This window comes from Drosophila gunungcola, chromosome 3R (genome assembly GCF_025200985.1).
Source record: "Drosophila gunungcola strain Sukarami chromosome 3R, Dgunungcola_SK_2, whole genome shotgun sequence".
In the NCBI taxonomy this organism is placed as follows: Eukaryota; Metazoa; Arthropoda; class Insecta; order Diptera; family Drosophilidae; genus Drosophila; species Drosophila gunungcola.
Genome location: NC_069139.1, coordinates 6,078,578 through 6,092,385, shown reverse-complemented (window position 1 = coordinate 6,092,385; position 13,808 = coordinate 6,078,578). Strand labels below are relative to the sequence as shown.

The window sequence follows — 13,808 nt, the reverse complement described above, 5'->3', positions numbered from 1 at the left end:
CAAAGAAATTCGTGCGGGGCTGAAATGGTATATATACTGTTCGGTGTATGTGTGAAAATCAACAGTAGTACCAGCTACAAGGAATAAAAAAGCAAGCTTTTGAAGCCGCCGACGAACAAATGGCGGAAGCCTCAACAGCTGCTGATGATGATGGCGGTTGCTGTCGGTAAACAGAAACGAAATGAGTAGGGCAAAATATCGGGAGTCCAACATTGCTGACTGGTTAATGCTCTTCACCGCAGCGCCCTTGACAGCGAAGATAAAACTAGTTATCAATGGGCCAAGGAACCCTGAATGAGAACTGAACGGTAAGAAAGTAAAGCCCGTGGAAAGTAGAGAACAGAAATGTGTTATCAAGTTTTCTTTTAGAATTTATCAAAGCAGTATTGTATTGCATGTAATTTTTTCAATGCTTCACTTTTTATTAAAAAAAACCCTTTTAACAATTTAATTTCTAAAAGCAAAAGCTCTTGCTCAATTATCAATAATAATAGTATTACATTTTCTTATTAATGACTACATTTTATTAATGATAAAGTATAAATAACAAACTTTTTAGTTATAAATATTAAAGGCAATTTTAGAGATCTCCATCAAACAAATGTTTGATATTATTTTCTCAACCAGTACATTTCTCTTTAACCTTGACAAATTTCGGCAAAATGAATATAGGTACTAAGCCAAAGCGAGTCATTAGTGAATGGTACCTGAGCAAAATTAAAGGTGATTTCAAGAATGAGTCATTTTCCCAGGCATTTCTATGCTAATGCAGCTAAAATTAGCAGGAAACGTTTATTTATTTAATGCTAGTCATACTTGTATTTCTAGCGAAGACAGAGTATGCCCATTCAAATACCGGGAAGGAAAACTTTTAGCAGGCTCTTCACTTTTAATCTGTCCTAGACCGACTAATACACACACGTAGGCACACACACACAAACACACACAGCGGCTCTTGAACAAATATATGCATATGTGAGCTGTCATTCCCCCGAAGAATAAGAAGAAAAAGATGAAGAAGAATCCCCAGAATTCCTGATATTTACTTGGATTCTGCGTGGGCACCTAATCCTTGTCAGAGAAGCCACACTTGGTTGGGCGGGAAATGGAACGACACTATACACGTCAAATCATCAATCACATGCTTTGGTGATTCATTGATAAGCTTTTGCCACCCCCAAAGGACTCAGCATGAGGTCCTCGTGGCAATCATGTTAATAATGCCGCAAGATGTCGGACAGCCATTAGCCTTCGCCATTAGGCCTGCCAATTTCCCTTATTCCCTTTCCCTTTTCCCTTTCCAGGGCAATTAGTTTAAAGAGCTTTAAAGCAAGAGCGGTACAGCAGCGCAAACAACAATAAAAACTCCCAAATGAAAACCAGAGAATGGGAATTTGTTTATTTTGATTTTTGGAAATCAATTTTGAATTTGTTGTTTATTTTTGATGTGGTTATCCGGCCAGCAGCCATTTACGTGTAAACAAATCGGACGCTTTTTTTCGCAGATGCCACGAACAGGCAGGCTCTGTTTTTTGTGTGTGCTCCGCACAATAAATATAAAAAACTATATAAAAGGCAAATATTCATGCGGAAAATATATATAATACCACGAAAATGTGTGTGTTTGCGCCATTAGTGTCACAAGTGTAATTGTTTTTTAATCGCATTGATAGCGGCCGCCAGCACAGTAAATTCCACACACGAAATTATTTCGAGTGTGTGCTAAAACCACTTGAAAAACGCCAAGAGCTTTGAAAGTGACCCAAAAAAACAAAAAACCCGCCGAGAGTGCTCGTGTGCAAGTGGGTGTGCGCTAATGCTCATAAACAAACAAAGACAAAGAATAAATGGGTGTCGCGAGGGCGGAAGTGGAAAGCATTCGACTTTAGCGGTCTACTCACACAACAAACTAAAATGCTGCACACACCAAAATGGCGATAAAAAATTTACATAATGGCTGAAGAAAAAACATGAAAGCAAAATAGTGGGAAACGTGGAAATGAGGAAAGCGCATAAGTGACTGGCAAATGGCAAGTGGCACTTGAAAATGGAAAACCCAGCGGAGAAATGGAGGAAATTGAGTGACCAGAGCTTAGAATGACATAAGGGGTTAAGCCAGCTTGACACTATTTAATAAGAATAGGTTTTCACCATTTGTTAGGATTTTACATTTCTTGAATCCTCCTTTCTTACATTTAAGTAAACAATAAAAATTGTTTAAATTGTAAAATTTTAAAAGAATACACCAGACACAAACAAATATAAATGTATTTTTAAGTAACTTTAAAAATGAAGCATCTTAAAGAGTTGGTTCAGTACCTATGAATAGTTATAAAGTTAAGTTAATATTTCATCTGTATTTAATTAATTTTTCGTCACCATAAAAATGTACCCTTTAATAGAGTAACTTGGTTAAATCTTTTTTATGTTAGTATGTAAAAAAATCAGCTACTAAATTATGAACGCCGAATTACTCAGTAACTCTTAGCAACTTCTTGAAGTGATTTAATGACCATGGTAACGGAGACAGCAAAAACAGCAAAGTAAATCCGTTTGTAATCGAAGTCGCCTCTAATGGCTCCACTTTGCACTGTTCTGCTAATGGTGCCCTCACTTAGTTTTCTTGGCTCTGTGCTCAAGACAAGGACCATTGCAAAATGCATTATATCAGTTTTGCCCGGGGCCCGCATCCTAGCTTATATATCCTTGTACATCATGTGCATATATAGAGCAACCATATAGAGAGCAGTTCCCAGCAGCCCGGGGCTGGATTTTAATAAGCAAAACGAACGGGGATGAACACAACGACGACCATCAGTGTAAAACGTGCCACAAGCACCACAATGTAAGATTTGATAAAAAGCCATAAAAAGCAGAGCTGGCAAAACTTAAGGCCAAGACTATAAAATAATAATGAAGTCAATTTCAATGATGTTGCTGTGGCCGTTCGTTCCGCAGCCCGTTTTGCCCCTGACCCTGGAAAACGTTTTCGTTATATTGTTATTATTGCTGCTTTGGACAGCAAAGGGCAAACTGGGTGAAAAAAAAACAAACAAAGCAAAAGCAAAAGCCTCACGTCACATCATTTCCTGCAGCGATTTTCGAGTCTTGCATTTGACGTTCGCTTAAAATGTTCCTCTTTTTATGGCATTAGCTTATGATTTTCATTGTTATTGCCCTGGCAACGGCAATCGAAGCAAAACAGCTGCCCACACCCGCGGATAGTTTATTTAATGGCACACGTATGTAATTTATGCGGACAGAATGTAAACAACTTTGTCATTAAATGGGTAATGGACTAGCTGGTAAAATGGGCAAAACAGTTTCTTGCAAGTATTGCCTAAGCTGTCATTTTTCCAGCTTGGTTTTTCTTTGCATTGCCAGCGAATTCAGCAAACTTTTTTGCTGGACCACTTAAAACTTGACCACTTAAAAGTTGCCCGGAATGCATAATAGCATTTTAAACCTTCGACCGGACCACCTGGTGTCGCCCTACAGTATATCACTTCTTTCCCCAGGGACAACGTCCTGCTGGCCCATTAACAACTGTCTTGTAACGCCAGGTATGCGTTCAATTACAATCACTAATTCGCAGCTAATCCGGTAGCATGTTTCCGCTCTAATTGGTCAGTGTTTTCGGGGGCTATAATAGAATGGGGAAAATGGGAAGATGGCAAAGGGAAAGTTGGGTTGCTCTTTTTGCACACCTTTTTGGGCCAAATCCAAACATACTCCTTGAGTGCGTAAGCGTGTTAGTGTCAAGCGGCTTATCTATTATCATTTCGTTGAATTTTGAATGGGCTGGGTGAGAGCAAAGTAAACCTTTGTCTGTCGTTCGTCTGGGGCTTCATTGCGCTTGATTTCTTGTGCCCCCAACAGGCAAACACATCCAACCCTCCACCCACTCCACCCACTCCAGCCATTCCGACCACACAGCAAAATAGCTCTTTGTTCGTCCTTCGTTACTCAGGAGGAACTCTTTGGGCTTACTCGTCCTAGCGTTATAATGCCTTGGCTCTGGCCGAAGTCATAAGAGTGCTGCACTGGGGGGAAAATATCTTCAAAGTCTTAAAATCAAAATGATATTTGAAATATAATAGCTTGAAAATTAAACCATTTTTAGCTTTAGATAAAATTACTATAAGTGATCTTCTGATTAAAAAGATTAATTATCTTGCCTAGAATATAAGCACACTTTTAATAAACCATTAAAAATCTTAAGGTATTGTGATGATTTCACTTCAAGTGTAGACACCCAAACAATGAAGCTGTGAGAGACGTTCTCTCGTCACTTGTTCGAGTTGTATGTGCGAGGACTGACTTCCAGGCAGCGTGCCGACGACAGGATGTGGTCACAGGATGCCAGCACCGAGCCCAAGGACACGGAGCTGCAGTCGAGTGACCAACCCAATGACTGACACCACTGTAAACAGCCCGAGGGCCTGGGGAGCCGGGTCCTAGGTAAACAAAGTGCCGGCCACATAATGAACTGACTGCTGGGTATGTCTTCTGCTCCTGGCCACGCCCCCATTGCCACCACGCCCCATCGTCCTTGCCCATCCCACATCGCACCTGTTGATGGGAACACCTACTGCCTGTCGCACAAAAGCGAGCAACACATTTTGCACATTTACCAAGTTTATGCAATTTACACAAGCCCGTCAACAGTCACACGTCTCGTTGGGTACTCTTTTACTGCTTTCCCCGTTTTTGCCCTCTTTCCCCGTTTAGACCCTCTTAAAGCCATTTAAATGCCCTACTTCCCGGCCTCACCTAGCCGTTCTGCCGCCCTTATGCACACACTGTGCTGACCACAAGCGTTTCGGTCTGAATAATTGACCAACAGACAAAAGCAGCAAAAAAATATATGTGCACAAAAAAGGAGCAAAGGGCAGGGGGAACCACAGCAAAGCGAAGCCGGACAGGACTGCGAAAACAAATGAATAAACAAAATTTATGAAGCGCAACCACAGAGTTAAGCGTTGTCCAGCTCGTGATTTAAGGTTGGTCAGCAATGGGGAGCGGGAAGTACGTTAAAAACCCTTCCACATATCACAGTTAAGTATAAGGATGGTCCTAAACAGAACACCCTAGTTACCAACCAAACTCATCAAAATTGTTCAGCAATGTGTAACAGAATTTGGTTGGCACACTTGGTTTGGTTACCTTTGACACATTTTAATTGGAATTTTAGGTAATGAAATTTACTTTTAATACTCGAGAAAAGTCTAAAATAATACCCATAAATGGCAATCACAAGAATGCTTTTCTATCAACATGTCGAAAAGCTAAAAATAAAGATATAATACAAAAATTTTTATCGAATGCATATTTCGAAACGCAAAAACAGAGAACTTGTTATTAAAATGTTAGTTTAGGTTCCCTAGTAGCGTCGAATTTCACCAGGTAAATTGAATTTGTTCATCTAACAGTGGCCCAAACCAACAATAAAATTTCTAACAAAATAAATAAATTGAAGGGCTTCTCACTCACGCAGAGAAACTAAAATCATCGAAATAGTCCGTCATGTTGTACAAATATTGCAGGTAAACATATTTATATCTCATATTCGAGTCCGGTGATAGCAAATGCTGAACCGAAGAGGACTTGTGCCAGGCACGTAACTAATTTATTTATGTACTTCTTAGTCGCCGCATTCACACAAAGGACCCTCGATCTGCCACTTTTTCCATGTCCTGCCCACAGGCACATTAGCCGCAACGGATGTTGGCCTTTTCATGCTCAGTTGGGTACAAAGGAGCGGGGTTTTGGCCAACAGAAAGAAATGTTTTTTGGGCAAACAAGTGGGTAGTCGACCAACACTGACCGTCGACCGAACAGAAATGTCAATAAATTCATATGAAGTTATCTCTTCCAGACAGCTTAATGCGTATTTTTATGGCCTAATCTAGAGTCAAATTTTTCTGGCGCTTCGCTCGAGTGGATTCCAAATCCCAAATGGCTCCACAGTCAAATGCACGGACTCACCTCGTTCAGTTCAATCTGCAAAGAAAGGATGGCAGAAAAAGTGGGGTTCAGTCATTGGGTTATTAGAGAGTGCCAAACATCAGACCCACTTGGCCGGAGTATCTATGGCAACTATCCCACATATGCTGACTGCTGCTGTCGACCATTTGATGAACCCAATAAAGCCGACACGAAGTGCCACTCAGGCCCAAAATGACAGCCGAAATGCTAAATAAAATTGAAGGGTCCCAGGCCTTTCGCCAAACAATCTTGTATCGAATCTCGAATCTCGGCGATTCGGGATGGTACTGCACATAAAAAAGATTAACGCCGGCCTGGAAAAGTGGAAGTGGGTCAGAGTGCCGTGTTCGCCGGCTGACAGCAGTCATTGACATGTATGTACTATATGTTTGCCTAGTCACCACTCACCTGCCTCTACCATGTTTATTTTAAGCCCCCGAAATACATTGCTATATCTGGCTCTACAATTGCATTGCATTTCGGCTGTTGCATTATTTATCGTATTTCGTGCTTTATTTTTTATGCCCTGGCATACGTGATTTTGCATAAATTCCCACACCCCTCAAACGCTCCCCTCTTTTCCATTCCACGTTAAGCTTAGCTTCCGTTTTCTTTTCCGTATTTCCTATATATTTTTTCACTCCGGATTTTACATTCGCCATGCCGCGCACATGGAAATCGCTTGGGCCCCAACCACGAAGTACTTTTATTATTTATGCCTCGGCCGCCACAGAAGACAAAAATTGCTCGAATAAATGTACTGAAAACGAAAGGCGATAATAAATAAATGGAAGCCCAATAAAGATTGAGCGATACTTTCGAGACTTTGCAATTAAAGAGCCAACTTTCACGTATAATCTTTAAATGCCATTGCCGCAGGGATTTTGAATGAGTTGACGGAAAATGGCTCAGCATATGCACAAATTTATGTCACATTTATCTTTGGTAAAACTAGATTTCAATTGTTGCATGACTTTAAAATTTTGTTGTAATTAATCTTCATTAGAATTAATGGCATCTGATTTAATAGTTACCCCATCCAATTTAAATTATAAATAGAATATAGAATTATAAATTATAGTGAACCATTAATTTATGCATTGAAGCAACTGACCAAATATTTTAAAACACGTGACTTTGGTATACTTATGAGAACCAACTGATATCAAACTTATTACAGATTTCTACGACACCCTGATAAAAAAAAATCGTGGAATTTTAGGCTTTATTCTGCTCGAAGGGAACTTAAAAAAGCATAGGCATACAAAAAAAGATATCAACATTTTCTGACAGCAAGAATTTCTTTTGCAACATACGTTTATCTTTGTTTAAACAACGCACTCTATTTAAAGAATTTATCAGTGCTCTAAAAATCAATGAATGAATTTGGTGGAACTTTTTCACCTTGGTGCCATCAATATTAATAGCCTTTCTTATTGTTATTAATAGTGAACTTAATTGACCCATTATAATTTCTTGGCTTAAATTATTTCTTGCTCGGAAGTTGTTTAAGATCACGTCATTGACCTTTAAGAAGCGTAAAATTAGCACACAAATCAGATTCGCACGTCGCCGAGGGTTAAGCAGGTTATCCAGTGTTCGGGTGTTGACTGGGCCAAATTAAATAACATACGCAGCGCCTAAACGCACAGGACCTCCAGATGGTGTGCGGGGTTTAGGTGCCTGGATGTGGGCGTGACGGGGGCTGTCTGCCATGTTTATCAGCGCATAAATACTAAAGCAAATGTACTGTTACCTCGTATTATTCACACAACGTGTGAATGGAAACAGGTGAAGCGGGAGGGTGTGTGTAAGTTACTGTATTAGTTTGGCTTTAACCACCACATCCACAGAAAAGGAAAGCTTTACTTAAAGACAGGCAGAGAAGTAGAGGAAAAACCTCAATGCTAAAACATTACGTAATCTAAAACGCGACCAAAGTGAAGGTAGAACCGCTGCGCTGGCTAACTGGAAAATTGTGTAAATAAACAGTATTAAATTTTCCGCTTGACGGCTAATAGAACGGCGGACGGACACGCAGCCCCAGTTGTTACCGCACAGTATCGATTCCGCCGTACTCAGCTCTCGAGGGGACCAGAGTGCCAGATGATAGAGCCGAACTCCACTCCTAACTAAATTTACAGCAACTTAAGCCATAAAAATTGAAGCGATAGCCGTAAAAATAAGGCTACATTGGTGGCCTGCACTAGACAAAAAGATAACAAATACTTATTTTCATCTTGTTAAACTTTTTTAAAGCTTTGACAATGTTTAACGTTCCTTTAGATAAGAATAGTAAGCTTACTTATTATTTTTCTTTTTTCTTAGACAAGCCATGTTCTTAAACAATTTTTTTTTTTTTAAATTATACATTTTGTTAAATTCAGCGCAAATAGTAGCGCTGCTTTCTTTTACAAAATACAGTTAGCTACACAGAAATAATAGGGAAGAAGTTTCCTAAATATAAACAAAAATTTTCCCCAGTGTGGCAACCGCCACTCCTGCACTATCTATATATTTCCTTATTCTCAGCTTGCTATCAGCTACCCAGCAGGTCCTTGGGGGATGGGGTCTTTTGGGGGGGCGTGGCAACTGCTGATGCTGCGTCTTGGTTGGGCGCCACTTAACGTCAGGTCTCGTTCCAATTTTCCCACTTCCGTTCCCATGCAAAAGTTCATTTGAGGGGCCAACCGTTTTCTTTTCCTTTCGCTTTTCCTCTTTGTTTTCCTACGAGGACCGGGCATTTTGGGTAACTTTTCGTGGCAGGGAGCAGGAGAAAAAGTTTTCCTCTGTGTGGCTACGAGGTCGAGTTGCCAGATGAGGCAGCATATCCCGTACTCTCAACTCTCAAACTCTTTTTCGCAAGTGACGTGTGGAGGCGTTCGGAGCTGCGTCTTAAATTGCCCTAGGTGCTTGAACAACACATATTTCACAGAGAACTCTATAAGGCAAAAAGCATTTGTCAGCGCCAAAAATATTACTGGATTTTCGGATCGGGAAGGGATATTAAAATAAACATCTAAAATATAAACGAATATGAAACAACATTCAGCTACAAAAATATAATAAGATGAGAGGGAGAATTTACTGAAATTCATGTTTTATAACTAAATTATGCTGATCTCTTGAAGCTTTAACTAAAAACTTTATTTTCTAATAATAAGTCTTAATTATCTAGAAAATGTATTAATTTCCATTTGAAAATAATAACCTTGCTTTTGGAAAAATACTTAATTTTTTTCATTTTCAAATCTAAATTCTTTGGAATAATGTAAATTATTCAATTTTTAAGGCTGCTTATTGCTTTTATTTGGTTTCTGGACATCTTTTTACGCTTCAGGCACTGTTCACTGTGGCACATAAATTTAAATCAGGCATCTTGTCCAATTTTTGCAGCCTGCTTTTTGGCGCACACTTTGCTGGCGCACATACACAGAGGCAGGGGGAAAGTCTTCTTCTCCTCCCACCCACAAATACACACACACGCTCACACCCACAAAAACACACACTCTTCAACGGCAAGCTCTTCAGACACGCATATGCAGGGACTTAGTTTTAACCCGGGGCTATCAAATCTTGTAGCTGACATTTATGCGAGTCTAAGTTCTATTAACGTACTCGCAACTCGTCCTCGCACCACAACTCTCTCCTTCCACAAGTGTGTGTGTGCGCCTGTTTCCTTTGCCTAGCACTTGGACCGTTTGCAAAAGTGTGTGTAGCAGTGTGTGAGAGAGGAGCAGTGTGTGTGCGTGTTGACATTGATTGCGTGCGTGTTGCTGACAGTTGTCCGTACAAGCTTAATGGCAGTGCGATTTTAATTGAATAATATGCAGCCCATGAGCCGAACCACAAGCCTCCCTCCCCTCGAAGTCCTGGTAGTCCTTCCTTCCTTAGTCCGCTCCCACCCCCCCCTCCAAGATAAACAATGACGATCCCACAACTTGCGAGTCATAGGGGGTCCCCTGCAGATGACATGGGCCATATTTGCTTTGACTCAGACCCAGTTTTCCCCAAGCTCTGCTCTGTTTTCTTGGCCTCCACTGGCCGTGTCCCTGCTGGTCAAGATTTACTAGCGCCATAATTGTCAATGGGCCATTAGGACGATGTCCTGCCCCCTGCGGTTTTGCCAATCACTCAGCCGTAAGCTTCAGAGATGACAGCGTGATAGAAATTTGTATTATTACCTTGGTACACAAGGAATAAACGGTACATTATTTGGCTATCAATAAAGGTGTTTAATAGTTCAATATACTTTTATAGAATCACGGAGCTCGGATGTCTTTAAGAAAACCATACATTTTAGTTCAGGAAAAGAAATAAATCATTTGATTAAAATTTAAATGCATTAATAAGTGGAAGAGTGGATATATAAAGTTCATTTGCAAACTAATTAAAGAAACTATTACCCAATGGTTATGTTCTAAACTATGAACAAGTTCAGATTTCTATTATTATTTCAATTCATAAATATAAAATATTAAAAAATAATTTAGTTTTTTCTATAAAACCCAAATGCCAAATTATTTCTTAAATACAATACACTATTTTAAGCTAATTTAAACATTTATAAATCTCAACGGAAGAGTTTCCCATTTTAAGCAATTTTTTGACTGTGTACAGTCATGGGAGGACTACCCTAAAATCGAATCACAACTTTTGCTGCGGTCACGCACTCATCTTTGATTCGTCGATGATTATTAAGTTGGTTGGACAGAACGGGCCACATATTTTTATTGACATCGGGGGCAAACAAAGCGGAAGTCATCTTCATCCCGATTCCATTATAACTTTGTGGAAGCGTGGGGGAATTATGCTCGCATGAAAAATCGATAAATTATTGTATTTATTGTATACATAGCTCATAGTATTATGAATTACTGCCGGACCAGCGACTTCGAGCTGACAGGTCATGCGTTAAAGTTGACTCTGACGCCTGGACTCAGGCATTTCAATTAAAGCAAATATTTGTGATGTTTGTGTTTCGGGGGCCATAAATTAAATTAGATTTTAATTAAATGCTTCCCACAAACAAATATCGAAGACAATTACTAGGCTGCATGTCTCCGGCAAAGCAAAATAGAGGGGGGCGACTTTCACAAAAGACAGATGCAGTTTATGCGACTCCTCATGTTCGAAATCATGATTCAGCAGAAATGTCATTTGGATGGCTGCTCAAAATATGCAAAAATAAAAAAAGGAAGTCCAGGATGCGAACGGGGAAAAGCACCCGACAACGTGAACATGTAGAAAGAAATTGAAAACGGAAGGAAGCACAAAACGAAGAAAACAGGAGCAAAGAACAAACAAGCGCATGACATGCAAAACAGGCAAACAAGCAACGAGGCTCGAGGGAAAAAGGTGGGTGGTTGGGTGGTAATGCTTCTGGGTTTGGTTGCCACCCAGCAGGGAACAACTGAAAATGCGCTGATAAGCGAGGCGTGCTCACCGGAAGCAGCAGTAATGTACCGAGAAAAATGTCACCGAAATTGGGCATCAATTTAAGAGTTTTCTGTCTTTTAAAATGGACTTAACTTTGGTTTTATTTGGAAAATGCAAAACATTTTTTTGAAGACTAAAATTAAGACTTTGGAAACTTAAAGCTATGCAATATGCAGAAAAAAACAGCTGGTAAAGCCTTTGAAAAACGGGATTCCATGACCAATGAAGGGTGAAACATTTATTTTACATTTTAAACTTTATTTTCAAAATATGAACCTTATGAATAACTTATCAAAAGTGCAATCGGAGAAATAATGCAGTATATACTGTTTTGATAGAAAAAATTTCTAGAAATATGAACAACAAATAAAAAAAATATTTGTTTATATATTTCTTTCTGTGCACCGACAAAATACAAGCAAAAAAGGTACAGAATCACGAAGAATGTAACAGAGGCAAGTATGGTGGTAAAATACACCGGGTAGACTGGGACAAACACATAGTGAGACTTTGAAAATGTTGGACTGACAAAAAACTGAGTGAAGCACCCATCGTCGGGGCTTAAGCTCTCACCCCCCAAAACGAAAAGCAGACATGGACGCTCAGCAGGGAGACCACTTTCCGGCTGATTAGCATAACTGAAACTTTTGAAATATTATCCCAGGATTTGTCAGTTCCCAACCCTTGCGTGGACATATCAATAAAGCGATTTATCACGAATATTCAGCCATAAATAGCTATAAGTCTGTGTGGAAAAGGAGGAGTGTAAAATGTATTTATACATTGTTATTTGCTAACCTTTAAAATCTTTTTATTTTTGAAGACCAATTGAACTTTTATGCACTTGTGTGATGATACATTACTGGGCTTAAACTGTGTCAAATTTATTGTTTAATAATTTGTTAAAAAGATTACTTCTTTTTTTTAAATTTAAGGAAAACGTACCTTTACTGTTTTTTTTACTAAGAGCTACTTTTTTAAGCAATAGGGATCGAAGCCTAATTCTGCCACATTTCTTTTTCCAATCAATGCCTTTAACCCCCTTATGCGTTGAGAATTGAACTGAGGCCAGGGAAGTCCAATTTGCCAGGTATTTTCATTGTGTGTGTGGGCTCCATTCGAACAGCACCGCAGAACAATTAGATCCAGATTTGGAGTAGGGCATTGCGAAAAAAGCGCTCACAAAAGTGCGCGAATACCTAAAAAGCAGAAGGACATTTGTTGAGCGAACGGAGGACTTCGGGGGGATGTGGAAGGGCTGAACAAGGACAGCAGCCGCAAGCTAAATGTGCGAGTGCAACACACCCAGTTAGAGGAGCAAGACCTTGGGCCAGGTGTCCTCCCCATGTAGCCGGTTTTTAGGAACCCTAGCTGGCACGCGCCAATTGAGGCGATGAATGGTCATAACGAGCTGTGATGCACGTAGAAAAATGTCGATTCTAAACCTTATCAAAGAAAAATAATACAACAAAATTAAAAATAAATATTTTTACAGAGAAGCTTTTCTTTTTTGGAATCTTTTTATCAACAGTTATAGCTGAAGTGTTTGGGACTTAAAATAATTTTTAAATAATGAAAACCTATTTTTTTTAAAGTAGTTTTTTAATTAAATTCTTAATTGACAATTTTCGATCTTTTTAGTTATTTTTCTACGTGCAGCAGCAGGTGTGCACCTCGGGCGAATTGGCATGTTGCGCGGTAGCCGCTGAAACAATGCTGAAAATCAATAAAAACCATTAAAATGCAGCCAAGGCTGACGACGCCAAGGAATGTGAAGTTCAAGCAGCAAGGCTGGGTTGGAGGATCCATACCTTGCGGATGCATGCTGGTTGCGTGATTGGGGTTACCCATTAAGTTTTGCCCCTTCTATAAATAGAGTGCAGAGGCATAATTGGCGACGCCGCGATTTGCCTGCCAAATCGATGCCGAAACGCAGCCAACAAGGTTGTGGGAAAAAATGTTGTTGAAAATTCAGGACAAAAACAGATTTAATTTATGGCTTTCGGTTGGAGAGCTGTGAGCTTGTCGAGCTGCATGAATTATGTGCGATGAAACCTGACGACGCACACCAATGCAAATCGGAAACTAAATTCGCCGGGAGATTTATGTAACGCACACCGCAGCGGGGAAAAGCCACAAAAACAACCGAGTAGTAAGCTCCAAATTTTCCACAGCAAATTACAAAAATTTTAAATTTAAATTGCAATAAATGCCAAATTTTTCATTTTGGCATTTTACCACTTCCGAATGGCGACGTTAAAAAAACTTATCAAACAAACTTCCTGTGTAGAAAATTTCATATTTACCACATCCCAAAAAAAGGTTTAATTCCTGTTTGGATATTCAGAGCTAAGGGAGAGACCATTCGCAATGACCACAAA

General features: G+C 39.7%; 1 protein-coding gene across 6 annotated transcripts in view; it reads right to left on the bottom strand.

The window, feature by feature from the left end:
* The window catches only part of LOC128261557 (5-hydroxytryptamine receptor 1), a 53,869-nt gene that overhangs the window by 31,141 nt on the left and 8,920 nt on the right, over positions 1 to 13,808 (bottom strand). For 2 of the 6 annotated variants that reach the window (XM_052995326.1, XM_052995358.1), the window contains exon 2: positions 5,989 to 6,003. The exons of 2 other annotated variants lie outside the window; for them this stretch is intronic. The gene's annotated coding sequence lies outside the window, so the exon portion shown is untranslated. Of the gene's footprint in view, positions 1 to 5,988; positions 6,004 to 6,077; positions 6,680 to 13,808 lie in introns of those variants that run through there. 2 more of the 6 variants (XM_052995349.1, XM_052995334.1) reach the window with 2 other exon arrangements.